The 13,035-nt window shown below is 68.1% G+C and overlaps 1 protein-coding gene across 4 annotated transcripts in view; it reads left to right on the plus strand.

Moving 5' to 3' along the window:
- Positions 1–5,832: 5,832 nt before the first annotated feature.
- RGS12 (regulator of G protein signaling 12) overlaps positions 5,833–13,035 on the plus strand; it is a 74,773-nt gene continuing 67,570 nt past the window's right edge. For all 4 annotated transcript variants that reach the window (XM_036018286.1, XM_036018280.1, XM_036018283.1 and 1 more), the window contains exon 1: positions 5,833–5,917. The gene's annotated coding sequence lies outside the window, so the exon portion shown is untranslated. The remainder of the gene's footprint in view (positions 5,918–13,035) is intronic.

Consider the following 13,035-nt stretch of genomic DNA (forward strand, 5'->3'; position numbering starts at 1 on the left):
TACTGGGTCCCCTGGGGTCAGTGTCTTTGGGTGGTTTTCTCTGGAGCAGAGGATGCGTTTTCGTGCTTCTTCACACGCACCTTGTAAGGCCCGCCCGGCCGTGGGCGCGTGTGCGAGTGCTCAGGGCAGACGAGCGTGGCTTCGCCTGGATCCGGCTTCGCTTGTTCCCAGGGACGCGCAGGGTCCCCTCGGCGTGAGCGAGGGGCTGACCGCTCAGGCTCCTCTGAGCGTCGACTTGGCCCCGGAACTGGGACGCGGCGGGAACGGACCGACCGGGAGCACCTGCGCCCTCCCGGCCCCGCGCCTGCCGGGGGCTGCGGCCCTGGTCGTGTCCGCTCTGAGCCGGGCGCCTGGCTGCAGTGCAGGTGCAGGGGGCGCACCAGACGGGGAGCTCCAGCCGGGCTCAGCCGGCGCCGTGAGACTGTGGGGGGACCGAGGGGCAGCACCCCACTCTTCAGCCACTCCTCTCACCTCCTCTCAGATGGGGAGACCGGGGGCTGGGGTCGGCTGGCAGGGCTGAGGGACTCGCCGGGACTGGGCTGCCCTCTCGCCCCCGGCAGATGCCTGTGGCCGGTGCAGGTGATCCGCTGCACTCTGTCCGCTGGGGAACCGCTCACCTTTCTTGGGAATCCCGTTCACAAAAGTTTCCTCGGATCCACTGCTCTGCGAACTGAGTAGGAAAGGAGAATTTTTTCCCGAGTTTTCCTTGTTGTAACCATCAGAGCACGACCTCTGCTGCCTCTGACCCCGGTGGGAGAGGAAGTGCCATTTCCCCCCTTCACTGAGCTCACAGGGCTAGTTCCCAGGTTAGGATAATGGACCAATGGCCCTGCCTGGCGTGGCTCAGTGGGCTGAGTGCCGGCCTGTGAGTTGCCGGTTCGATTCCCAGTTAGGGCACATGCCTGGGTGGCTGTTAGGTCCCCAGCTGGGGGCACTCGTGAGGCAACTGATCGATGTTTCTCTCCCTCTCTTCCTCCCTTCCCCTCTCTCTAAAAGAAAATAAATAAAGTTTTTCAAAAAGACGGTCTAAATCCACGCTCTCAAGTCCAACATTTTAATTGATCAAAGTTCCATACCAAATTCAGGGCGAGCACTGCTGCCCCAGCCCCCTCCCCGGCCCTGCAGAGCGGTGGGGGCTTTCCACTGCCCCTGCCCCCCACCCTGCGCCCCAGCCCCGACCTCCCCCTGTGGCTCGCCCCGCAGCCCCGCCGCGCCCAGCCTGAGACGGAAGCTGAACTTCCACCAGTCCTGCCCTCCGGTACCTGTCTGCCTGCTGGGCTCCCGAGTGCCCACCTGTCCCCCCAGAGACACGGAGCTCAGTGGGGCCGTTCCAGGCGGCCCCCGGTCCCCGACAGAGGAGGACACACGACAGGCAGGGCAGCCCCCCTGCCCGGCTGCACCGCCCCTCCCCCTCTCCCTCCTGGATGGCGCCCCTCTGGTCCCTGCAGGGCCCTGGGGGGCGGTGTGCGGGGCACCTGGAACTCAGAGCCGGCTCGGGGAGGCAGGAGGCCAGGCAGGGGCCCCGCACGCAGGGCAGGAAGGACCCAGCCGGGCCTCGGTGTCCTCGTCACGTACGTAGGGGGATTAGAGGTCAGCATGGGCAAAGCACCCAGTGTGCGGCCCGGCACCCAGTAGGCACCTAATCCAAGGGGCCATTGGTGCTCACCCTGCCCCGGGGGCCTGTGCCCAGAGCCGGGGGCTCCCCTCTGCAGGACGTGACCTTGACTGGCGGCCTGCTGCGAGGCGACCTTCTGGACCCGTTCCCCCCCACCCCCAGGGACCCTCCCTGCAGGAGCGACGCCGTCACTGGGCGTTTGGGGGCTCTGACCAGCAAGGCTGCACTCGAAGGCTGCCCTCATGCCCCCCCTTTGCCCGCTCCTCGAACTCGCCCACCACTCGGCCCTCCACGCCCCTGGCCACCCAGGGCCCGGGGAAGAGGGGAGTCCCACTGTGGGGCACGGGGGGCTGGCAGGCGGGTGGGTGCGTGTTCTGTTCAGGAGCGGTGCGGTCTGCCTGGCTGACGCCGGTTCTGCTGGGTGACAGGGCCCCTAGCTCGCCGGAGCTCTATTTAGTTACGAGCGCCTGTTTAATTGCTCGCGTGCCTCCCACCGCATCGTGCTTGCTTCACTCAGCTCGTTCCGGCCGTGTGCTGGCCCAGGGAGCCCAGCGCACCGGGCTGTGGCCGGCAGTTGGGCGGACATTTGGGTGGGGGTCTGGCGCCCCTGCGGAGGCCTCCTGATGGGAGCTGGGAGCCAGAGCACTGCGGGTGGGGGCGGGCCCCCGGGTGGGGCCCCAGCTGCCGCAACGCTCTGGGGGGCCTTGCCCTTCTCGGGTCATGTTCCGGCCACCCCCCCGCCCCCCGCCCACACCTCCGACTGCAGCCTCTCCTGTCCGCGTGACTCCTTCCCCAGGGCACTGCCCCTCCGTGAGGCCCGTCGCTGTCCCTGCTCCCCAGTCACTCCCACTGCCCCTGTGTCGTCCACTCCTCCACACAGCCAAGGGCAGTTCCAGAGATACAAGTCTGCCGGCCTCCTGGGCATGGTTCCCAAACCCTTCCCGAGCAACCCGCAGTTCCTCTGCCAGCTGGCCACCCGTGGGCCGCCGCACCTGCTGGGCTGGTCCGCCGGGAGTCCTCGGAGTCCTGGACATCGCGTCCTCCAGCCTGGCCTGTGCCTGGCACAGGGGAGAGCCCAGCAGGGTCTGGTGGTCGACTGGCTGCCGTCTTTCCTGTCCAGCAGCTCTAGGCTGGGGGTGCATGGCTTGAGACAGATGTGCCCTTGACCTCCTGACAGAGTGACAGGACTGTGACAGGTGTGCCTGTGGGCCTGGTGGGTGCACGGGAGTGGCTCCTGCAACCCTGGCAGGGGGTGTGGTGCACGACACCTGAGCTGAGCCCTGCCAGGCGAGCAGGTAGCCAGCAGGTGCGGGAGCAGGTGCTTCTCGGCAGGCCTGCCAGGGGCAGGGAGCAGAAGGTGCCGCTCAGGGGAGGGGGGAACCGCGCCTCAGCCCTCGGGCGGGCTGGGCCAACCAGACGCGTGGGCGCTCAGCTGCGGCCTCCCTTCCGGCTGGCACTGAGGGGGCCTGGAGCCCGGGCCTCGGGAATCAGACAGTCGGATTTCTCTGTGCGGACAGGAGGGTCCCGGGCTGTTCTGAGCCAGATGCTCGGCCGGGCGGGGGCTGGGGGGGAGGGACTGGACTGGGTGGCGCTGGCCGGGAGGCCCTTCTGAGCTGTGGTCCAGGACAGGGGAGGAGGGGGAGCGTGGAGCCGTGGCACGCTTTGGAGTCAACTCCCAGCTCCCTCGCTGCTGCGGGACCTCCCTGCTCGAGCCCCAGTGCCACCTGTAACCGCACCTGCCTCCGAGGGGGGCGGGGCACCCAGCACGAGGGCTGCTCTTGGCACCAGACCTTGGCTCCAGCGTGGCCAGTGGCCGGCTGTGGTGGGCGAGAAGGTGCGGGGCCTCAGGCTAAAGCAGGGTGCCGGGAGGACGGCCGGGGATGCGCGGAGCGGGGCAGGGGTGGGCGGGGGTCAGCCACGGCGGTGCGGGCCGTCTCTCTGTGGATGTCCTCCAGGTGGGGCAGGGACTGAGGTCGCCGACCTGGTGACATCCGTGCGGCAGCGGGAGCGGACAGCAGGGAAGGGCGTGTGCTCCCTCTCTCTCTCCCCCGCCCCCTCCCCGCCTGGCGTCTCCAGGTCCGCTGAGCTCAGGGCTGCGCCCACTCGGTCAGCCCTGGCGCGGGTGCCGGTCCTGGGCGCCCTTCCTGGGTGCCCCTCCCTGCTGTTTCTATCTGGCTCCGCGCAGCCCTGGGTTCCCTGCGGAGCCGGGCTTCCCTGGAGTCCTCTCAAGTTTCTCCATCCGAGACCGCCATGTGTTTCCTCCTGGGACCTGCGGTGACAGCCACAGACCTCGTGACGAAGAGCTGCCGACAGGGCCTGGGGAGGGAGGGAGGGAGGGAGGGAGGCGGGAGGAGGCAGCACCCTCGAGGTCAAAGGAGGCAGGTGACACACTCAGAGGAGGAAGAAGACAGGAGAGGGCTGCACCAAGCCCTTGGGTGCGCAGTTTGCAGAGTGGGCGGGCCGTGACGAGGAGTTTGAAGGGGAAAGAGGGCAGGAGGGAGGGGGGAGCGGGAACGGGGGCAGGCGCGGAGGATGCAGTGCCGGGGAACGAGAAGGGGGTGAGAATGCAGTCCCCAGCTTTGCAGGTGGCCGGTGGCCAGGACAAGGCTGGAGAAGCCAGAATTCTTCTGGAGGCGAGCAGCGGGCGTGTGATGTGGTCTGTGACTGCCCGCCCCCCCCATCCCCCTGAGAGCCCTGCAGCTTGCGCAGCGAGGGTGGGCGTAGGTGCTGGTCTCCGTCTGTCCTGCTGCTATGACAAACGTACCGAAAGGGTGGGACGGGGCGGGGCGTGTAGAAACCACAGAAACTCCTTCCTCCGAGTCCTGGAGGCCGCGTCGCCGGCGGACTGGGGGTCTGCTGAGGGCCCACTTCCCGGTTCATGGACTGCTGGCTTCCCACTGTCCCCTCACACGGTGGGAGGGATGACGGTGCTCCCGAGGGTCTCTGTATAAGGGCGCTAATCCAGCTCAAGGGGGCTCCACCCTCATGACCTAGTCGCCCCCAGAGGCCTTGCCTCTCACACCATCGTGCCGGAGTGCCTGGGGGTCACGTTGGGGGGGTCACAACGTTCAGTCGGTGACAGTGCTGTTGTAGAGACAAGGGCCCCCGAGCCCCACCATTTCCTGTCCTCCGAGAAGCGCTCGTCTACCGACGCCAGTTCCCACCGAGGTATTTTATTTGCAACAATACAGCGGGAAGATGCGCACTGACAGCATGCCAGGGAGCTGTCATTCTGGGAGCACGGGAAGGCCTATGAAGCGTAACTCGGTTCTCCGACTGCTCCCGTCCGCGGCGGGGCTGGAGCGGGATGGGATGGCTCACAGCCCGGGATGCTCCAGGGGGCTGGGGGGCTGGCTGCATGGCTGGAAGCCGCTGAGGCCCAACTAGCCGGGAGTCCTGGACTTGCTTTTCGCCCACATTTAGATTTTCCGGTAAGTGCCCAGTGGCCCGTTTACTGAAAGTACTCCGGCAGGCCACTGTGCGGAGTTTCCAAGTAAATAGTGACCATGGAGGAGGAAGACAACGAGAGGCGGAGGGCTAACCCAGGCAGGTCTTGGGGGCAGAGGTGCCTGTCGGGCGCGGGGAGGGGAAGCAGGCCCTCGGGCTCTCCCGGGGTCGGGCTGGGCTCCGCCGGCCGGCCTCCCCCACCCGCGGGAGGCTGGCCGCTCTCCTTTAAAAGTAAAACGATTTCCGTGGAAGGCGATCTGGAAGAGCATCAGAGTCCGCGGAAAACAATCGGGAGAGGGGGCGGGGCGGGGCAGGCCCGGCCGGGACACTGGAGGGGACGGGTGGTGGCCGGGAGGCGACCAAGGCCGGGAGCTCAGGACTTCCCCGGCGAACCGGGATCCGCTGCCACGGCTCCGGCAGCGGAAGTCCCGCCCCAGGCCTAGTTGGCCCGCCACTCCAGATCCGCACCCCCTCGAACCCCCCCTTTCACATATCGAGGCCCCGCCCCCACCCCGTCCCACCCAGGTTCCCTACATGCCCCGCCCCTAGCGGCCAGGCCGCGGGTCCAGTTTCCCCGCCCCCTAGGAGCTCCTGCCCACTCAGAGTCTGCGCTCCGCAGCATCCTCCTGAGAAACGCCCACGCTGCTGGACGCCACGCCCCGTCCCATCGGGGGGCCACGCCCCAAACCGACCACGCCCCCTCTGCCCCAACCCCGCGACCCGGCCGGCCCGGCTCTCCAGGCCCGGGCCCCGCCCCTGCCCTGGCCCCGCCCCTTGCTCCGGGCGGCGGCGGCGGAGTCAACCGTTGGGTGAGCGAGCGGGAGGCGCGGACGCGGCCGGCGGAGCGAGTGGCCGGTAGGTTGCGGGCCGGGGGCAGGGCCGCCCCGCCTCCGCTTTCTTTCTTCTCCGGGCGCGCGCTCGCGCCCTCCGCGGGCCCGGCCCCGCCCAGCGCGGCTGAGGGCTGCAGGGGCAGGCGGTCGGGTTCTGCTGCTCCGGGCCGCCGGCTCCTCGGGGATCCCCTCCCGAGCACGGCCGCGGGCCACCCTCCTTTTGTTCCCTGCCCAAGTCCGGAGACTTGTCGTGGGCCCGGCCCGGGTCGCTGCGAGGCCGGCGCAGCCCTGAGTAGCACTGGACGGCGGGGGCCAGGGTCCGGCCGGGCGGGGATCGGGGCGGGACCCCGCCCACCGCACCCAGCTCCCCGCGCCCCGCTCGCTGCCTGCAGGGTCCCGGTTTCCTGTCGGACCTAACAGGCGCCTCATTGTTTGGGCAAAGGCGTCTCCAGGGACCCAGCTCAGCGCTCACCGCCTCTGGTCCCTGCTGTGTTGCACTTCGGGGGTCGTCGGGGGTGGACAGGGCAGCCCAGAGTTGTGGTGTGTGGACAGTGTCACCAGAGTTGTGGGGTGTGGACAGAGCGGCCCCAGAGTTGTGGGGTGTAGAAAGCAGTCCCTGAGTGTGTTGTGTGGACAGTGTCACCAGAGTTGTGGGGTGTGGACAGAGGGGCCCCAGAGTGGCCTGGCCTGGCAGGTGACTGCCCCATGTGCTGTTTCCTCACTGGGGGGTGGGGCTGGCAATGGGCAGCCAGGGGACACCTGCCCGGAGCACAGTCCTCACCAGGTACCTGTGAGGTCACAGCCCACGGTAAAGTCGGGCACTGGTCCGGCACAGGGCCTGCGGGATAGGGACAGTGAGGTCTGCACGGAAGGAGGTGGCCGGCTCCCGCTCCACGGGGGGAGGGAGGCAGGACTGCAGCCCGGGCAGCCCCCTGGGGTGGTCTGGGGTGCGGAGGGAGGCGTGGGGTGGGGTCTGGAGAGGCTGGGTGGCAGCGGGAAGAGTCCCACCGGCTGCACAGGGGCCTGAGACTCAGAGCGGGCAGTGGCGAGAGGGCGGCGAGTGGGAGAGCGCGCTTAACTTCAGAAACGTACTCGTTGCCGTGGGAGGTGGCCTAAAAATGCCTCCTCACCCTGCCCTGGGCTTTGTGCTCGGGGATGGGGCGGCCCCCCCTGAGGCGACCACCCCAGGCACGGGTGACTGGGGATGGAGGGATGCCACCGGGTGAGCCCGGGAGGGCCACAGTGGCTCTAGGTCGCAGGGCGGAGGAAAGGCTGTGGACTCGGCCGTGGAGAGGGCTGGGGAGGGCAGGGGCCGGCGGCCCGGGGCTCAGGGTGGCAGTGTCAGGCCGGAGGTGAGGAGGGGGGCACTGGGCCAGCCTGCGTGGCACACAGGAGGGGCTGGCAGCTCAAGGGCCCGGGGTCGAGGGCAGGCCCCCTCTTCCCCTTGTTAGAAGGAGGGCGTCTGGGAGGCAGGGGCGGCGGCCAGGCAGAGGAGCGGCCGAGGGGCTGGTGAGGGCCGAGGACGCGGCCCCCACCCCCGGCGGGACCACGACTTCCTCAGGAGGTGGGGCGGCTCCAGTTTCGGGATGGAGGCCGGGAAGGAATGCCGAGAGGAAGCTGGGCGCTGCGCCCACAGCCCGCGCCCCGCGGCAGAAGGTGACAGCGTGTGCGTGTCCGGTTTCACTGTCTCTTGACTTACGTCTTTGTCCCAACGGCCCTGAGGGAGTCAGGACGGCAGAGAACACGGTGGCTACCGCGGCCGCGCCGTGCGGGAGGCACAGAGCAGCCAGCCAGCGCGTTTTCCCTTCCTTTGAAGTGGGCGGCGTCCCGTGCCGCCCTGCCGTCCAGTGAGCGCCGCGGGACTTTCCTGTGGCTGCTGACACAGGCCGCCACCAGCTTCTGGCTGTAAGGACAGAAACGTGTCCCCGCACAGCCTCGGAGCCCAGGAGCCCGCCAGAATGGGCCTCCCTGGGCTGAAACCTCGTCGGAGCCTCAGGGGGCTCCAGGGAGTCCGCTCCTGCCCCTTCTCAGCCTCTGGAGGCTGTCCTCAGCCCTTGGCCCGTGGCCTGGCACCCCGGTGCCTGCCCACCCGCCCCTGCTCCCACGGCCCCCTCCCGCCTTCCTCCGCCACCTCCCACTCCACTCCCTGCCCCTCCTGCTTCCCTCACGGAAGGACACTTGTGATTTCGTGCACGGCCCATGACCCTCTCCCGTGTCAGGATCCTCAAGTGAGCCACACCTGCAGAGTCCCTGTTCCCTAGAAAGTGACGGTCACAGATCCCAGGCCGGGACCTGACATCTTTGGGGAGCACTCTCCAGCCTGCCACAGTGCTCCTGACTGGAGTTCTGACGGCCCGTGGTCCTTCCCGTCCCATACACGCTCCCGGTGCGCGGGGCAGCGTCTGGCCCAGGGGCCGCTGCTGCCTCTGTGCGGCAGGCCGCCGCCCTGGAGGGGAGGCCGGGGCCGCCCTGGGAGGGGCGCCCCAGGAGAGCAGATGCGCCTGGCTTGGGGGTTCAGTCTGGCAGGGCACTTGCTCTTTACCTTGGGGGGTTGGTGGCCGCTGGCCGCTTTGGCTCTCTGGTGAAAACTAGAGTCTCGGTTCAGAAGCGGACACACATTTCCACAATTTCCACCTGCTTTTTTATAGTTTCCGTTTCTCTACGGAGATATGCCATCTGTAATTGTGACTATATTTTCCATTAACTCCTTGATCACACTGGATTAATTGCCTTAAAGTTCCCATTTGCTTGTTTCAACCCCCGGTGTAGCTCAAGGTCCATTTCTATGGATTTCCTTCCCTCTTTACTGGGGGTCCTGTCTTCTCGTGCCTTTGAACATACAGTGATATTTGCGGACTGGACATCGTGGGTGGTCCACTGCAGTGAATTCTTCTTTGTGCAGGGTGTTGGTTTTTGTTCTGGACGTTTCTTTGTCTGGACTCGAACAGTGATCTCTACCACATTCTCCGCTCGGCGCACTCGGGCACACCGGCTGCCTCCTGTTGCCCTTGGACTCTCCTTGCGCCGACAGTTCTGGGACTGGCCAAGGACCGGGCTCCATGCACGAGTGCACTCAGGGCTCCGGCTCCCTCACTGCTGAGGCATTGCGACGTCCCCCTGTCCCCAGGTCCCCAGCCACAGCCAGGCCCCGTTTTCCGACTCTGAGCGGAGGGAACTGTGGCCGCCGCCGGCGCCCCCGTCTCCTGAGCAAGCACACCCCTTCCGTCCCATCCGCCACAACCCTCCGCTCCTAGGGGGCGACTCCCAGTTTCTGCCTGCTCTTCAGGGCCCCCCGGGGCCTGCCAACAGTCGGTCTTTACGCTCTTCACCGGGTTGGAGTTGGAGCAGCCGAGGAGCGTGTGCCAGACTGCGACGAGCGCTCTGCCGATTCATTACCAGGCGGCTCTGATCTCTGGGGTGCCTTGCTCCTGCCCTGGAGACTCATGGGGCCAGGGGGTCGCCACTCCAGGCCACAGGGGGCCTCCCCCCTGGCGAAGCCCGGGGCGGTCAAGCCCAGGGCCGGCCGTGGTGAGTGCGAGCCGGCGCGGGGCCTGTCTTCACCCGCGAAGGAGCTGGATGCGCCCGGTGGCGGTGAGGCCGTGGCGCGGTCTCCGTCGTTGTCGTCTACGGCCTCGGGCTCCGTCTGAGCGCTGCGAGGCGAGGCGCCGGTCGTCGCCTTTCGGCACCGTGTTCTCTCCCTCCGCCTTGCGCTGCGGCGTCCGTCTGGGGAACGGGGTTGACGACGAGGCCGTGGCGCGGGCTGACCAGGGCAGTCCGCTGCTGGCGCCCACGCCCCGCGACCCCGGGGGAACACAGTCCTGGGTGCGGAGGGAAGGTCCGCCCTCCCGGCGGGAGGGGAGCCGCCCTCGAGGCAGGAGTCTCAGAAGTCTCCGCCCCTGGCCTCTGATTGGTCTGTCCTCTGCAACCGGGCTCCGGATCCTCGAAGTTCGATTGGTCCGCAAGGCACTGTCCTGATTGGTCAGAATAGAGCTACACCGATTGGATGGAGGCAGCCTCAGTCCTATTGGCTGAGATAGGATCCAGAGTGGGGGAGAGGCCCCTGGGCGGGAGTGGCTGCTGGGCTCTTTCTTCAGTGTTAATTTGAGGCCGGCTAAGCCACCAGGAGCCCTTGCGTAGGCATCCTCTCGGTCCGGGTCCTCAGACCCAGTCCAGTGGTGGGGACCGTGTCTGACACGCTGGGTGTCCTCGGCGACCGCCCGCGGCGGTGCTGGCGAGGCCGCGTCCAGGCCTGCAGTGCCGTTGGTTGCCGCGGGTGGGTTCCTGCCCAGGTGGGCGGCTCAGGCCCTCCCGGCCAGCACATCTGTATTGAGCCCCAGCTATGTGCCAGGGTGTGGGCTCCGTGACTCCTCCTGAGCGTGGTCCCGCAGAGCGGAGCCCAGGGACATTTTCCCAGGGGGACACTCGGGCAGAGTGGGGTGCCCGGACCGCCCCCATCACCAGAGCCCCTCGTTGCCTGGAGGTCTGCCTGAAAGGACGGCTGGTGGGGTCAAGCGGTCAGCAGCCAGTCGGCTTCCTCACTGCCCCGGCGGGGTGGAGGACTGGGAGGAGGACGCCTCCCAGCCCTGGAATTGGTTTTCTGGGGGCTGTGGGCACAAAGCACCACACACAGTGGGGGTCTAACCACTCACAGCTCTGGGGGCCGAAGTCCAATCATCCAATCAAGGGGCGGGCAGGGCTGTGCCCCTTCTGGGGGCCCCGGGGAGGATCCTCTCTGCCCCTTCCAGCTCCCCCGGCTGCCGGCAGTCCTGGGCTCGTGGCTGCGTCACTCCAGCTCTGCCCTGCCCTTGCGTGGGCTCTCCCCTGTGTCTGACCTGCCTGCCGCCTCCTTCTGGTGAGGACACCTGGGACTACAGTTGGGCCTGTCTGGGTAATCCGGGATCCCCTCCCCACTTCAGAACCTCTGAGCCCCTCTGCAGGGACCTTTTCCAGATAAGGTCACACTTCCAGGTTCTGGGGATTGGGACCGGGTGTCTTTGGAGCCACCGTTCAGCCCGTTGTACCTCTGTTTGGACCTGGGAGGGGAGGAGCCACATGGGGTCGAGAGGGACAGCGGGGCCCCCTTGCTTCAAAGGGAGGTCTGCCCCCGGCCGCCAGGGTGCAGGCCGGGGCTTGCGCGCCCAGGACTTCGTGCCTGCACAGGTTCTCGTCTCCCTGTGGGGGGCTGAGAGGCGCCGGAGCAGAGCGGGGCCCTTCAGCCCCAGGAGCGCAGACGGGGGACAGGCCGGCACACGTCGCCTTCGTGCTGTGAACCGCGCAGGGCGGGGCCCCGTTTGTACGTTGTGGGGGATCAGGGAGGAAGCCTGTTTCTCCTGGGCACTTGGGGGTGAGGCGGGGGGGTGGTCGGCAGAGCAGGTGGACGCAGGGCTTGGCCTGCCCCTCCCGTCCTGGGCTTGCCGCTGGCAGCTGTGCCCGGGGAGGCGGCCGTGAGGGCGGGGGGGCGGCTGTCCAGGTGGGATCATGGGACCAGCAGGGCTGTGGCCAGGAGGCGTCCAGACGCTGGGTCGGGGCTGGAACGCCAGCCCGCGGGGCCGGGCAGGACACACAGCCTCGCCCGCCCGTCCCAGGGTTGCCAGGAAACGCAGCGCCGTGCGTGTTGGGGGCCCGCGGAGAGGAAAGAGTTATCACTTGTCTTTCATCTGAGACCCGAGTTTGGGTGTCCCGCGTCGGAGCTCGCGAAATCCGGCAACTCTGTCTGTGGTCCTGCTTCGTCCGGGTCTACAAACCGCAGACAGAAGCGTTAAGTAGGGGAGAACAGGGACCGTCGTAACGGGAAGGGAAACCTGATATGGTTCAGCTCCAGCGTTTCAAGATTTCTGAACTAGAATCTGCTCCTGGAACCGGAAGTAGCCGCCGGCCCTTCGGTCAGCTGTGGGTCCCCGAAGCTCCTGCTCACTTCCCCTGGGACTCGGCCGTCGCCAGGCTGGCGCTCAGGGCTCGGGGCTGGGGGTCGGTTGGCCCTGCTCTTTGAGCCCCTCGGGCTCCGCCCTAGTTGGGGGGAGCCGGGGCAGGGGGAGCTGGGGGGAGCCGAGGTCGGGGCTCCCCGTGCATGTCCCCGTCCCCTCTGGCTGTCGGCCCCCTGGCACCACCTCCCCCCCACCGGAAGGCGGCGTCGGCCAGATGGGGTCACCACTGTAGACGCACCTGCTCAGCACGAGGGGACACGGGAGGCACGGGGGGAGGGATGGGGGGGTCCCGGGTGCGTGGTGGTCTTTGGTCCAGCGCAGCTGGTGTTGGAAGCTCCCCAGTCTGCTCTCAAGGCTGCGACAGCCTCTCCCACACACCCTCTGGGCTCCCGACCCCTTTGAGCTGTCTCCGCTCCTCACAGAAGACACCACTGCCCCCTGCCCGCTGGGGCTCGCTCGCTGGGGTCCAGTGCCCGCCTTTCACTTCCTGCTGCCCCTGACCCTGGGTGTTGGGCTGGCGGTGTCCCCCTGGCAGAGTTTGCTCAGAACCGTGGCTCTCCTGCGCGTGTCACGGCGTCCACTCCTTCAGGCGTTGCCAGGCCCCTCGGGGTGCGCCCCCCTCGGGGGGCGAGGGACAGCGCCCGCAGGCGTCTCGAGTCCCGGCTGCTCCGGGAGGGCCCTGTGGGCCCCTCGAGCACACAGCGGCTGGCGCCCAACGCTGCTGCTCTGGGAGCGCGGGGAGCAGACAGCTCTGGGGCGTGCAGGGGTCCCTGTGGGCGGGGGCTGCTCTGGGGGCTGCGGTGAGGCTGGCGGGAGCTGCGGGCTGTGAGCGGAGGGTGGAGGGTGGGCTTTCCCAGGAGGGGCCGCGCAGCCTCGGGAGGCAGGTGGGAGGCGAGCAGAGGGGCCGCCTGGGGGGCCACCCAGACCCCTACGGTGGGGCTCTCTGGGCTGCACCGCTCTCGGTCGCCCTCGGGGCATGTGCTCGCCCACCAGTCGCCGGCCTCCTCGTCCGCCCGACACCCTCGGTGCCTCTTTCCTCCCCGAGACACGCAGAGCGCCTCGGGACCGCCCCTCAGGGCCTGTGGAAGCAGCAGGAGACCACGCACCCACCCCTCTGTGGGTCCGGGTGCCCCCGGGCACCTGGGGGGGTGGGGGCCTTTGCACCTCCTGCCTGATGAGCGGGCAGTCGGGCTGCGGCTCTGGCCGGCGGGGCTTCGTA

This window comes from Phyllostomus discolor, chromosome 1 (genome assembly GCF_004126475.2).
Source record: "Phyllostomus discolor isolate MPI-MPIP mPhyDis1 chromosome 1, mPhyDis1.pri.v3, whole genome shotgun sequence".
Lineage (NCBI taxonomy): Eukaryota > Metazoa > Chordata > Mammalia > Chiroptera > Phyllostomidae > Phyllostomus > Phyllostomus discolor.